This window comes from Artibeus jamaicensis, unplaced genomic scaffold, assembly GCF_021234435.1.
Source record: "Artibeus jamaicensis isolate MK-2021 breed Jamaican fruit bat unplaced genomic scaffold, CSHL_Jam_final contig_793, whole genome shotgun sequence".
NCBI classification, from domain to species: Eukaryota; Metazoa; Chordata; class Mammalia; order Chiroptera; family Phyllostomidae; genus Artibeus; species Artibeus jamaicensis.
Window position 1 is genome coordinate 7,195,392 of NW_026521975.1, and position 15,644 is coordinate 7,211,035.

Consider the following 15,644-nt stretch of genomic DNA (forward strand, 5'->3'; position numbering starts at 1 on the left):
AGAATAGCTGAATGGATAAGAAATCAACACCCACACATATGCTGCCTACAAGAGACCCACCTCTGAACAAAAGATCTACACAGAGTGACAGTGAAGGGCTGGAAATAAATATTCCAAGCAAATGGACAGGGAAAAAAAGCCAGGGTAGCAATACTGATATCAGACAAAATAAACTTCAAAAAAGGGGCCATAAAAAGAGCCCCAGAAGGTCACTTCATAATACCCAAGGGAAAAATTCAATAAGACAACAGAAACATTGTAAATATATATGCACTCAATGTAGAAGCACCCAAATACATAAAGAAAATCTTGGAGGACTCCAAGAAAGGTATTGACAGGAATACAATTATAGTAGGGGATTTTAACACCCCACTGTTAAAAATGGATAGATGTTTCTAACAAAATATCAACAAAGATATTGTAGCATTGAAAAAGGTCCTATATCAAATGGAGTTAACAGATACATAAAGAGCCCTTCATCCCGAAGAAGCAAAGTACACATTGTTTTCAAATGCACAGGGAACATCTCCAAAGATAGACCACACGATAGGACAAAAAGCAAGCTTCAACAAATTCAAGAACATTGAAATCACCTCAAGCATTTTCTTTCATCACAAGGGACTGAAACTAGAAATTAACCTCAAGGAAAAAATTGAAAAACACTCAGACTCATGGAGATTGAATGGCATGCTATTAAACAATGAATGGGTCAAGAATGAAATTAGGGAAGAAATAAAAAAAGTTTCTGGAAACAAATAAAAATGAACTCACAAAAACCAAAAATATATGGGACTCAGTGAAGGCAGTTCTGAGAGGGAAGTTCATAGCAATACAGGCCTATCTAAAAAAGATAGAAACATTTCAAATAAACAACGTAACCCTACACCTACAAGAACTGGAGGAACAACAACAAATACAGCCCAGAGCAAGTAGAAGGAAGGAAATAACCAAGATTAGAGCAGAATTAAATTACATAGAGACTAAAAGCACAATTCTAGGATCAATAAATCCAGGAGCTTGTTCTCTGAAAAAAAAAATCGATAAGCCTTTAGGCAGATTGATCAAGAAAAAAAGAGGGAGGACTCAAATAAACACAATCAGAAATGAAAGAGGAGAGATTACAACTGATACCACAGAAATACAAAGGACTGTAAGAAATTACTGTGAAGAACTATATGCCAAGAAATGTGAAAACCTAAGTGAAATGGACAAATTTCTAGAAAAATATTACCTTCCAAAACTCAATGAAGAAGAAGCAGAAAGCCTGAACAGACCAATGAGAACTGATGAAATTGAAGCAGCAATCAAAAAACTCATGACACACGACAGCCCTGGACCAAATGGTATCATAAGAGAATTCTACAAACCATTTAAGGATGAGCAAATTCTTACCCTTCACAGATTATTCAAAAAATTCAAGAAGACCGAACACTTTCAAACTCTTTTTATGAAGCCAGCATCATCCTAATCCCCAAACCAAATACAGACATACAAAGAGAAAAAACTTGAGGCCAATATCACTGATGAACATATGTTAAAATCCTCAACAGAATATCGTCAAATGGCATCCAGCAATACATTTAAAAAACTCATACACTGCCCTGGCTGGTGTAACTCAGTGGGTTGAGCACAAGCCTGCGAACTAAAATATCGAGGTTCGATTCCCAGTCAGGGCACATGCCTGGGTTGCAGGCCAGTTCCTAGCAGGGGCCAGTTCCCAGCAGTGGACACATGAGAGGCAACCATAATTGATATTTCTCTCCCTCTCTCCTTCCCTTCCCTTCTAAAGATAAATAAATAAAATTTAAAAAAAGACCATACACCAAGATCAAGTGGAATTGATCCCAGGGATGCAAGGTAGAGCACCTATTTGTGATAATAGCACTCAGCAAAGTGGGAATAGAGGGAGCATTCCTCAACATAACAAAGGCCATATATGAGAGACCTACAGCCAACATCATACTCAACAGGCAAAAACTAAAAACTTTCCCACTAAGATTAGGAACAAGACAAGGATGTCCACTTTCACCACTGCTATTCAGCATAGTACTGGAAGTCCTAACCACAGCAACCAGACAAGAAAAAGAAATAAAAGGCATCCAAATTGGAAAGAAGAAAACAAAACTGTCATTGTTTGTAGATGACGTGATAATGTACATAGAAAATTCTATAGACTCCACCAAAAAACTACTCAACATAATAAATGAATTTGGCAAAACAGCCAGATACAAAGTCAATACTCAGAAATCAAAGGAACTTTTGTATACCAACAATAAAACATCAGAAACAGAAATCAAAGGAAAAATCCCATTTCACATAGCAACAAGAAAAACAAAGTACCTGGGAATAAACCTAACCAAGGAGGTAAAAGACCTGTACTCAGAAAACTGCATAACACTGAAGAAAATAATTAAGAAAGACACAAACAAGTGGAACCATATACCACACTCATGGATTGGAGGAATTAACATCATCAAAAGGTCTGTACTACTCAAAACTATTTATAGATTTAATGAAATCCTTATTAAAGTACCCATTACAGGGGACTTCTGCCAAGATGGAGGCATAGGTGGAAACACCTTGCATCCTCACACAACCAAATCTAAAAACAACAAAGTTTTAACAATAATAAACGCAATCAAACCACACAGAAAATCGACAATACAGAGTCCGAAAACCATAAACTGCTCAGCTAAACCTGTAAGAGGGGCGAAGCCAGCAGTGGAGTGGGTTGGCCAAAAAGATCCCTGACTGGGGTGGTGCGCAGGCAGCCAAAGGCACGGATCCCAGGTGCAGGCTAGTTACAGGCGGACACAGGGAAGAGGCGATGCTGGCTGTCTGCGGTCCGTCGAGCATTTGTATGCAGATAAACCAGTGAAGAGGTGAGCATTGAGACCGCAGGGCGCAGGGTGGCGGGTTCGCACATTTCCGCTCAGATAAACAGGCGTGAGGGCCAGCGGCCGGCCGGACTGGGCCAGCGGAGAGGACTGCCACTGCTCCCTCTCTGACCCCGCCCCCACATACAGTGTCATAAAACAGAGACCTGGGTGGCCCCACCCTGGTGAACAACTAAGGTTATGCTCCTCATACCTAACAGGCACAAACAGATAAAAACATGGCTCAAGAACAACTCAGAACCCCAGAGCCAATAAATCTAAGCGATGAATGAATAGCCAAACTTTCAGATGCACAGTTCAAAATACTGGTAATCAGGATCCTTACAGAACTGGTTGATTTTAGTCACAAATTAGAGGAACATATGAAGGCTAAACTAATTGAAATGAATGGTAATGCACAGGAAACCAATAGTAATGTAAAGGAAACTGGGACTCAAATTGAGGGAGTAGACCAGAAGGAAGGAAAAAATTACCAAACAGAAAAGAATGAAGAAACAAGAATTCAAAGAAATGAGGAGAGTCTTAGGAACCTCCAGGACATCTTTAAACGTTCCAACATTCGAATTATAGGGGTACCAGAAGGGGAAGAGGAACAGTCACGAGTGGAAACCTTATTTGAACAAATAATAAAAGAGAACTTCCCCATTCTGGCAGAGGAAATAGACTTCCAGGAAATCCAGGAAGCTCAGAGAGTACCAAAGAAGTTGGACCCAAGAAGGAACACACCAAGGCATATCATCATTATATTAGCCAAGATTAAAATGAAGGAGAGAATCCTAGAAGCAGCAAGAGATAAGGGGACAGTCATCTACAAAGGAGTTTCCATCATACTGTCAGCAGATTTCTCAAAAGAGAACTTACAGGCAAGAAGGGGCTGAAAAGAGGTATTCCAAGTCATGAAAACCAAAGACCTACAACCAAGATCCAGAAAAATTTTCATTTAGCATGGAAGGACAGATAAAGTGCTTCTCAGATAAGACCAAATTCAAGGAGTTCATCATCACCAAGCCCTTATTCTATGAAATGTTAAAGGGACTTACCTAAGAAAAAGAAGATAAAAAAGATGAACAGTGAAAGGACAGCAAACTCACAGTTATCAACAACCATACCTAAAACAAAAGCAAATTAGGAGGACAGCTAGATCAGGAGTGAACCATAGAAATGAAGATCATGTGGAGGATTAGCAACAGGGGAGTGGGAGAAGGAGAAGGGGGGAGGAGGTACAGAAAATAAGTAGCAGAGACAGTAGATAGAAAATAGATAGGGGGAAGGGTAAGAATAGTAGGGGAAATACAGAATCTAAAGAACTTGAGACACATGTTCATGAACTAAGGGGGATGGTGGGGGAGGGGTGTGCAGGGTGGAGGGGAATGGAGGGGGGGAATGGAACAAATGTAATGGCATAATCAATAATAATTAAATAAATAAATAAAGTACCCATGACATATTCACAGATGTAGAATCAACATTTCAGAAAATATATGGAACCATGAACAACCCCAAATAGCTGCAGCAATTTTGAGAAAGAAGAATAAAGCAGGTGGGATCCCAGCACCTGATATCAAACTGTATTATAATGCTACTGTAATTAAAACAGCCTGGTACTGGCAAAAAACAGGCGTATAGACCAGTGGAACAGAACAGAGAGCCCAGAAATAAACCCAAGTCTCTACGGTCAATTAATATTTGACAAAGAGGGAAGAAGCATAAAATGGAGCAAAAGTAGCCTGTTCAATAAATGGTGTTGGGAGATCTGCACAGCCACAAGCAAAAAATGAAACTTGATCACCAACTTACACCAAACACAAAAATAAATTCAACGTGGATAAAAGACTTAAATGTAAGTCATAACACTGTAAAAGTCCTAGAGGAAAAATATCAGCAGGAAAATCTCAAACATCCCATTCAACAACATCTTCATGGTTATGTCCCATAAAGCAAGAGACATAAAGAAAAGAATAAATAAATGGGACCTCATCAAATTAAAAACCTTTAATTCCCACTGTTGGTGGGAATGCAGACTGGTGCAGCCACTGTGGCAAATAGTATGGAATTTCCTCAGAAAAGTAAAACTGGAACTGCCTTTTACCTGGCAATTTCACTGCTAGGATTATATCCTAAGAACCGTGAAACACCAATCCAAAAGAACTTATGCACCCCAATGTCCATAGCAGCACAATTTACAATAGCCATGTGCTAGAAGTAACCTAGGTGCCCAGTAAATGAATAGATGAAAAAACTATGGTACATTTACACAATGGAATTCTATGCAGCAGAAAGAAAGAAGGAGCTCCTACCTTTTGCAACAGCATGGATGGAACTGGAAAGCATTATGCTAAGTGAAATAAGCCAGGCAGTGAAAAACAAATACCATATGATCTCACCTATTAGTGGAACCTAATCAACAAAACAAACAAACAAGCAAAATATAACCAAAGACACTGAAATTGAGAACAGGCCGACAGTGACCAGAGGGGAGGGAATTTCAGGGGAAAAGGGGAAGGGTTTGTAGGAGCAAGTATAAAGGACACGTGGACTAAAAGAAGGGGGAGAGTGGAAACAAGAGGGAGGTGGGGGGACTGGGGGGTGGGCTGAGATGGGATAAAAGGCAGATAACTGTACTTGAACAACAATTAAAATAAAATAAAAATTTAAAAAAATGAAACTTGATCACCAACTTACACCATACACAAAATAAATCTGAGGTGTGTAAAAGACTTAATGTAAATCATGACCATCATAAAAGTCTTAGAGGAAAATGTGGGGTCGACTTCTTCATGAGTCCCCCCCCCGTGCCACGGACATGCGTGAATGAATAAATATGGCTGAGACATGCTGAGATCTGTTTAGGGAAGAAGGAGTGGGCTGTGGCCAGTTTCTCAGGGGAGACAAAGGCCAGCAGTGGCCAGTTTCTCCGAGGAGAAAAAGGCTCCGAGGGCCCTCTTCCATAGCCTTTTACTGGGTTGTAATACACAGGAATACAGGGCAGCAAGGATCAAACAGTAGATAACACTTCAAAGATATCAGAGGGCTTCAGAGTCTGAGTCAGTGTCTGTTAGGAAGAGAGTTGCAGAAACTTTGGGAGACATACTCATTTCTTCTCAGACCCTTATCATATGAATGAAAGCATTCTTAGCAGAGCAGATTTCACAGGTTTATCAGCAAGTCTTTGTGATGCCAGATTTTCCCCCAGGACACACTCTAGCAAGGCAAAGAGCTGCACCTCTCCCCAAAAGGCATTCAGGCTTAAGGAGATTAGAGCTAGGAAGCGCTTCTCCCAGAGAACATGGGGACTCTGGCTATGTCAAAGCCATGGGGGTGAGAGTCCATTGCTCTTGGTTGCAGCCCCCTGAGTCCATCCATGAAGGTCTCCCAAGTGATCGAGTCTGACTTAGGTTGCCCCCCCCTAGCTGTGAGGGGTCTTACCCTTCATTGACTTTGGACCAAGTTTCAGGGTCAGGAAGAGGAACTGAGGCAGTGTTTGCTACCAGAGACAAGCTTTATCTCCTGTGGCTGGCATTCCAGAGGTTGCCTTTCTCACCATTAGCCACAAGGGATCGAGATATAATTCCTAAAACTAGGCAGAGCAGTCTACAACAGGAAAACAAGCAGGAAAATCTCAGACATTCCATGCAGCAATATTTTCACCAATATGTCCCCTAGAGAAAGGGACATAAAAGGACCTCAGCAAATTAAAAAGCTTCTGCATGGCTAAAAAAAAAAAGCATTAAAAGAGAACCAACCATAGGGGAAAACATATTTGCCAATGATACCTCAGACAAGTGTTTGATCTCCAAAATATATAAAGAACTCACAGGACTCCACTTCAGAAAGACCAAAAAAAAAAAAAAGAAAAAAACAATTAAAAAGTGGGCAAAGGACTCAAACAGACACTTCTCTAAGGAGGACATACAGAGGGCCCAGAGACATATGAAAAGATGCTCAGCACCACTAGCCATCAGAGAGATGCAAATTAAAACCACAATGAGATACCACTTTACACCAGTCAGGATGGCCATCATACACAAGTCAACAAACAACAAATGTTGGAGAGGATGTGCAGAAAAGGGAACCCTAGTGCACTGTTGGTGGGAATGCAGACTGGTACAACCATTATGGAAAAAAGTATGGAATTTTCTCAGAAAAATAAAAATCGACCGGCCTTTTGACCCAGCAATTCCACTGCTAGGATTATATCCCAAGAATCCGAAAACATCAATTTCAAAGAACCTATGCACCACAATGTTCATAGCAGCACAATTTACAATAGCCAAGAGTTGGAAGCAACCTAGGTGCCCGTCAGTAAATGAATGGATCAAAAAATTGTGGTACATATACACAATGGAATTCTATGCAGCAGAGAGAAAGAAGGAGCTACTACCCTTTGCAACAACATGGATGGAACTGGAAAGCATTATGCTGAGTTAAATAGGCCAGGCATTGAAGGACATACTATATGGTCTCACCTTTAACAGGAAGCTAAATAACAAAATAAGCAAGCAAACAGAATAAAAACAAAGACACTGAAATAGAGAACAAGTGGGCAGCGACCAGAGGGGAGAGGGAAGGGAATTTAAGGGGAAAAAAGGGGAGGGATTTTGAGGAACAAGTATGAAAGACACAGGGATGAGGACTGGAGGGAGGGGGGAAATGGGAGGGAGGTGGGGAGATGGGGTGGGAGGGCTGGGATGGGAGAAATTGACCAAAAAACCTGTACTTGAAAAATAACTAAATAAATTAAAATATATATATTTAAAAATTTAAAATAAATATAAATAAATAAATAAATGGTAAGATTTTGTGTGGTGAAAAAAAAAAAACCACGATGAGATATCACCTCACACCAATCAGAATGGCCATCATACACAAGTCAACAAACAACAAGTGTTGGAGAGGATGTGCAGAAAAGGGAACCCTAGTGCACTGTTGGTGGGAATGCAGACTGGTGCAGCCACTGTGGAAAACAGTATGGAATTTCCTCAGAAGAGTAAAACTGGAACTGCCTTTTACCTGGCAATTCCACTGCTAGGATTATATCCTAAGAACTGTGAAACACCAATCCAAAAGAACTTATGCACCCCAATATCCATAGCAGCACAATTTACAATAGCCATGTGCTAGAAGTAACCTAAGTGCCCACCAGTAAATGAATGAATCAAAAATCTGTAGTATATTCACACAGTGGAATATTATGTAGCAGAAAGAAAGGAGCTCCTATTCTTTGGGACAACATGGATGGATCTGGAGAGCATTATGCTAAGTGAAATAAGCCAGGTAGAGAGGGACAAATAACATATGATCTCACCTTTAACTGGAACCTGATCAACAAAACAAGGAAGCTAGCAAAATGTAATCAGAGACATTAAAACTAAGTAACAATCTGACAGTAATTGGCTGGGAGGTGGGAAGGGATAATGCGGGGAAGGAAAAAAGGGTCTTCAGGAATAACTATAAAGGACACAAGGACAAAACCAAGGAGTGTGGCAGCAAGGAGGGAAGTGGGGATGGCTGGGGTGGGAGGGGGTAGTTGTAGGGGTAAATGCAGACAACTGTAATTGAACAACAATAATATAATTTCAAATATATAAAATAAAAATATATAATGTTTTAATCCATGTTATCCCAATAAATCTAATTTTTCAAAAGGAAAGAATTTAATCCTTCTTAAATATGGTCAACTTTAATGCTAAAATCAGTATTTTAAATAAATACCAAATATGAAATCAAAATATACCTATCCCTGGCTGGTGAGGCTCAGTGGATTGAGTGCCTGCCTGCAGACCAAAAGGTTGCCAATTTGATTCCGGGTCAGAGCACATGTCTGGGTTGCCAGCCAGGTCTTCAATGTGGGGGATGTAAGAGGCAACCGATCAATATTTCATGTTTGTCTCACACAACAATATTTCTTTCCCCTTCTTTCTCCCTCCTTTTCCCCCTCTGTAAAAATAAATAAATGCAATGTTTTTTTAAAAAGTATTATCTAATGTTTTCCAGCAGAATAAGGTAATCTGAACTGTTGGTAATGCAGAGAGGGACTGTGGTGGAAAATGCCCTTGGATGGGATCTAGAACTGTTCCAGTTCTGAGCTAGTCAGCTTCTTACTACAGCAGATCTTTTCCCCTCCTGGCCTGTCCCCTCACCTGCAAGTCATCATTGAAAGAGTCAAACTAGATGAGGTACTTCTAGGCAGTCTTTCAGGTTAAACACTTATCATTGTATAGTTTTGTATTTAATAAAGTATAATTTTTGCTAAAAAGAAGGGAGTATATATACATTCATAGGAAAAATAAGCCATACACTTAAAAAACCAACTCTTTGCATTGTTTTCTGCCACCTTCTAATTTTATTAAGTACACACATACACACATCACTGTTTTTAAATCAATATATATGTCTTTTTTTATACTATACATTACATGGATGTTACAATCCAAGTAATATATAGTATAAAACTATACATTACACATATTTTACTAATACAATATGTTATATTCAAATGAATGCATTGGAAGTATTATATTTAACTCTCCTTAATTTTCATAGGTTGATAATTATAATTAAAATATAAAAATGCCAATCTTAAGCTAACTCTTCAGCAACTTCAGTGATCCAGTGACCCAGGGAACAATAAGGAGCATTGTTCCTCCTCTGACCCCTCCCCCACAGACGATGCCACAAGGCATGAGAGATGGTTGCTCTGTGCCAGCAAATACCTAAGGCTCTGCCCCTTGCAAAGTAATACGTGCACCAAGACAAAGAAATATGGCCCAAATGGAAGAACACATCAAAACTCCAGGAATAAGAGCTAAGCAATGAGATAGACAATCTATCTGATGCAGAGTTCAAAGCACTGGTAATCAGATGCTCACAGAACTAATTGAACTCAGTCACAAAATGAAGGAAGAAATGAAGACTACCCAAAGTGAAATAAAGCAAAATATACAGGGAACCAACAGTGAAGGGAAGGAAACTGGGACTCAAATCAACAATTTGGAACAGAAAGAAGTACACATCCAACTAGAACAAGATGAAGAAACAAGAATACAAAATAATGGGGAGAGGCTTAGGGTCCTCTGGGACAACTTTAAGTGTTCCAATGCCTGAATCATCAGAGTGCCATGAAAACTTATTTGAACAAATAATGAAGGTAAACTTCCCCAATCTGGCAAAGGAAATAGACTTCCAGGAAGTCCAGGAAGCCCAGATAGTCCCAAAGAAATTAGACCCAAGGAGGTGCATATCAAGACATATCATAATTGAGTTACCCAAGATTAAAGATTAGGAGAGAATCTTAAAAGCAGCAAGAAGAAAGGAGACAGTTACCTATAAAGGAGTCCCCATAATACTATCAGCTGAGATCTCTAAATAAATCTTACAGGCAAGAAGAGGCTGGAAAGAAGTATTTGGAGTCATGAAAGGCAAGAACCCACATCCAAGATTATTCTATTCAGCAAAGTTATCATTTAGAATGGAAGGGTGGATAAAGTGCATCCCAGATAAAGCGAAGTTAGAAGAGTTCACCATCAATGAGCCCTTATTATATGAAATGTTAAAAGAACTTATCTAAGAAATAGAAGTTCAAAAACTATGAACAGTAAAATGACAATAAACTCATAATTATCAACAATTGAACCTAGACCTGGCTGGTGTGGCTCAGTGGATTGAGTGCCAGCCTGTGAACCATAGGGTTGCCAGTTCAATTCCCAGTTAGGACACATGCCTGAATCGCAGGCCAGGTCCTCAGTGGGGGGCACACAAAAGGCAACCACACATTGATGTTTCTCTCCCTCTCTTTCTCCTTCCCTTGCCTGCCTATCTATCTATCTATCTATCTATCTATCTATCTATCTATCTATCTATCATCATCATCTATCTATGTAGAAAGAAAGAAAGAAAACCTTAAAGAAAAAACAAACAATTGAACCTAAAAAACAAAAACTAAGCAAACAACTAGAACAGGAACAGAATCACAGAAATGGGGATCACATGGAGGGTTATCAGTGGAGAGAAGGAAGTGGGGAGTGGGGAAAATGGTACAGGGAATAAGAAGGAGAATAGCTAAGCACAAAATACACAGAAAGAGGTTAAGAACAGTACAGGAAATGTAATAGGCAAAGAACTTATATGTACAACTCATGGACATGAACTGTGTGTGGGCAGGTGGGAATGCTGGAGGATAAGGGGACCAATACAAGGAGGAGGGGGATAAAGGGGAGAAGAAAATTGTGACAATTATAATAGCATAATGAATAAAATATAATTAAAAAATAAATAACAAATTCAAGGTCCTGGTTATCTCCAGGGGATAAAAGGGTTTGCAAGTGAATAGGGAAACACAGGTGGCTTCTATTGACATAATAATTATATTAGTTTCCTGTGGTTGCTGTAAGAAATTGCCACAAATTTTGTGGCTTAAAAACAACAAACACGCATTCTCTCACAGTTCTGGAGGCCAAAAGTCCAAAATCATCACTGGGCTAGAATGAAGGCATGGACATGGTGGTGTTCCCTGTGGAGGCTCTACAGGAGAAGATCTGTTTCTTATGTCTTTCAGCTTTTGGTGGCTGCCAGCATTCCTTGGTTTATGGCCACACCATGGCAAACTTCAAATATCTTTCTGCTCTGTCATCACAAGATGTTCTTCTTATGTGTGTGCATGCATGTGCATGAAATCTTCCTCCGTTTCTGTCTTATATGGACACTTGTAATGATATTTAGGTTCCATCTCCATTATTCAGGATAATCTCCTTATCTCAAGGCCCGTAACTTAATCACATCTACAAAGATCATTTCTGTAAATTATTAGGTCCTGATATCTTTAGGAAGGAGGGCATTTGCAGCTAAATGGTGGGAGATAGTGGCCATAGACTAATGACCCTCCTCCTTGAGTTACAGTTTTATGTGTATGTATCTTATGTCAGATACAGATCATGAACTTGAGTTACACTTACAGGTGCATCTGTCTTACATCAAATACAGATTGTAAACTATTAGGAACTGCCCTGCCTGTTTTCAGAAGCTGTAACCTCTCCACGACTAAGGCTGAGTAAGAGACCTTGGGACCATAAGCCACCAAGGACAAAGCTTATCTTCCTTGTATGGGTGCCACCTCTGCTCCCCTTTATTTTACCCTGCTTGGCCCCCAATGCATAATCAGTTAGCCAATGATGGGTAAGATTCCTCAAGGGAGGGATGACCTAAGATATGCACAGTCATGAAGGGGGCCCCAGGGAAGGACTTGAGGGGCTACAGCACAAGGGGATGATGGACTCTCACCCCTCAGCTTTGACATAGCCTGAGTCCTCATTCTGTCTGCAAGAAGTCTCCTAATCTCTTGGCTGCCTTACTTCCCCTGCCTGACTTAAGCCTGAAACCATGACAGAGGGAGGTGCAGACCTGGGCTGGAACAAATGGCTCCCTGGGGTGATCAGGCCTAAGAAAGAATACACAAAATCCTGTGAAACCTGCTTTGCTAAGAATGCTCTCAGTTTTCTGAGAAGGATCCAAGCAGGAAATGAGTTTGTTTCCCAAAGTTTTATAGCCCCTTAGCTAACAGACCCTGACTCAGAATAAGCCCTCATAGTTCTTTGTGTGTTACCTATTGTTTGATCCTTACTGGCTGACAGTGATTGATGAGCTTTACCTATATTCCTGTGCAAACTAAACCCAATAAAAGCCCATTGAGGAAAAGGTTCCTGGCCCTTCTTCTTTGAGAGATTGGCCACCTTTCCTCCCCAAGCAGATCAGATCTTGGTGGACTTGTTCTCATCCGTGGCAGCTGGGGGTGCCCTGCCAGTGGAGCCACCCCACCCCACCACAGTAAACTTCTCATGGAAAGATAGATTTTCAGGAGGCTGCAGAGCCATGTAATGGGAAAGTTAGAAGTCTAGGAGTCAAGCTCTAAGAGTAGGGTATATGAATGTGTCATTTTAGGGGTGGGGCAATTCTGCATAAGATGGGATCCAGAGTATGATACCTAATAATCTAACCCATCATTTTTAGAATTTTGGGGAACCCCTTTAAGATGTTAAATTACAATGTTAAAGAGAGGCACCTTTGCCAACAATGAATAAGAGCTTGAAGACTGAAGAACAAAATACCTTTCAAAACTGAGTTGATTGATGCCAACTTTTAGCAGTAGAATTTCAAGCACTGGGGACAGGTCAGGGGGAAAAATTCCAATCATGTTACAGTAGCAGCCATGAAATCCACCTGCTTTTAATTCAAACCTTCTGTCTCAACCCCTCCCAGGTCAAAAGAGCTTCCAGTACTCTGTGAGTAAGCTTGGTCCCCAAGAAATAAAACATGGCTTCAGAAGCTCCCTGACTAGAATGAACCAAAGGGAGTAGGTGGCCACTCCTGCTTCCTTAGTCACCTTTCCGCTGTGACTAAGCACATGTTCATTTTTTTTTTGCCTGCAGCCTGGTCCATGTAAGACTCATAAAGCCAGGACATGAACCCCAAAGTTGGAGGATTCCCCTGCACCCTCCCTCCTCAAATGAGGGAGAGGTTGAATGTCCAGGACAAACCCTGCTGGAGAATGTTATAGAAATCTACAAAACTGAGGCTGGTATATGTGGCATTCTGCCTAAGGGCATTTTGTCAACAGAGTGCTTGGAGAAAAATCTAGATGGGTCATTTCTGCACCTATGAATTAACAATATGAATAACATGTCCACCTTGGCAGGCTTAGAAGCAAAGGTTGTTGGTATTTCTTATCTCAAGTCTTAGCTTAGGTGGCATCTGTACCAGGATCTACTTGAAAGTGATTGTCCCAGTAACTTCCATCCCATCACCCTTTTAATTTCTTTTTCACCAAATCTTACAATCTGCAATGACCTTGTTTACTTATTTGCTTATATATTTATTATCCATCTCTCCCACTGCAATGAAGGCTCTATAAAGACAAGAACCTTACTCTTTTTTTGTCTTTTTAAAATTTTATTTATTTAATTGTTGTTCAACTAGTTTTCTGACTTTTACTCCCATCCTAGCCCATTCCCCTAGTGCTCCCCACCTCCCTCCCATTTCCATCCCCCCTTAGTTTTTGTCCATGTGTCCTTACTCTTTTTTTTGTACACTCATATCCTTAGAGCTTAGAAGAGGACCTGACACATGTTAGACATTCAATAAATTTTTCCTGAATGAATGAATGAACAAATAAATGAGTGAATACAGAGGCTGAATAAATGCCCCAGGACCCAAAAAGAATCAATCACAGAAATGAAAACAAAACCCAGATATAAACATTCTATATTTTTATGCCTCAAACATATTTAGCTAACATTGTTTCCCAACTTGCCATTCCTACTATGTTCCCACTTTTACCTGTGAAATATTATCCCCATCAGATGCACATTCCTTTTCTATCTGGAGAAACTGAAGCCCAGCAAAGTGAAATGACTTGAACAAAACTATGACTAGTTATATTTATGACTTGAACTTGGACCCTAATTTCTATCAAAAAGTAATTTACTCATAGGATGCTTAGGAGGTTTTACCTCATTTTGTTCTTTCCCTCCACAAATAAAACAACAAAATACCTCCTAGAAGAAAAGTATTTTTGTCTCCATGAGACAAAAAACTATGGTACAAAGTCAGTGTTACATTTGGCAAGTCAATAATCACTACTCAGGTGATTATATCCAAGAAATAATTAAGGAGGCAACTTTTGCAATATCACCCCATTAATAGAGTTGAGTGAGACCACGTCCTGCTCCCCAAGGCTACCAGGTACACAAGATGGTCAACAAGAAGTCTTAGGCTCAGATTCTGGTTATTTTTAGCATTAGGGGTGTTTCATATGGTTAAGGGGCAACTTTAACAGGAAGCAGGAGATTGACCTTCCCACAATCTAGGGCCATCTGAACAAAGATAGCATAGAAAACATAAAGAACAGGAGCTTCTAATACCCACTTTCACTCTTCCCATGAGACTCTGCTGCCTCCTAGTCATTTGAAATCAATATTTGACTGATTTCATCTATTTAATATGTCAGTAGCTTAGGTTCCTGATAGAGTCTTTCCTATAAGTCAGCCAGACAACTGCTTGGCTAGCTGCCTGCTGAGCAGCCCGGCACCAAGGAATAGACAAGAATCACACACAGTAACTATGCCATTCACTCAGCTTTTATAGAATGCAGGTTCACTCAAAGTAGAATATCAACTACATACTAATAAAAAAAAAACAATCAAAGGGGATACAACTATCCAATGTCTCATTTGCAGTCTGAGACACAAGTGGGCAGGACAGTTGTCAGCATCTTGCAAGGAAGAGTCTCTGGAGCCAGGTGGGCAGCAGGACAGACGAAGTCCTTAGTCCAGCAGGGATGAGCCTCCGGAGGCTGATGTCAAGGGAGATCAGTGTGGCATGGAACAGCACTCTGGTGTGTGGAGCTCAGCTGTCTTATACCTTGAGAGTAGTGTACTCCACTCTTCTGGGTCTTTTTGATGATGTCATGGCATCACTGGTGGCAAGTGTGGAATTTCCCTAGGAGTCTATCTATGGGTGGTTCCGCTCTGCAGACGTAGCCCTTCTGATCATGTGTGCAGATGTCAAGTATCTGCTCTAGCTTAGGTAGTTTCCCTCTTGAACCAAAGTGTCATGGCTGACTGACAGCCGTTTTGTTTGACATGAGTGGCTCCACTTTGTTTTATATATGTTACACTATCTTAATCGAACCAATGCCATTTTGTTGGTCCTGCTCTCCACAAATACATTGAGAAACTTTCCTAATTTCTTAATAAG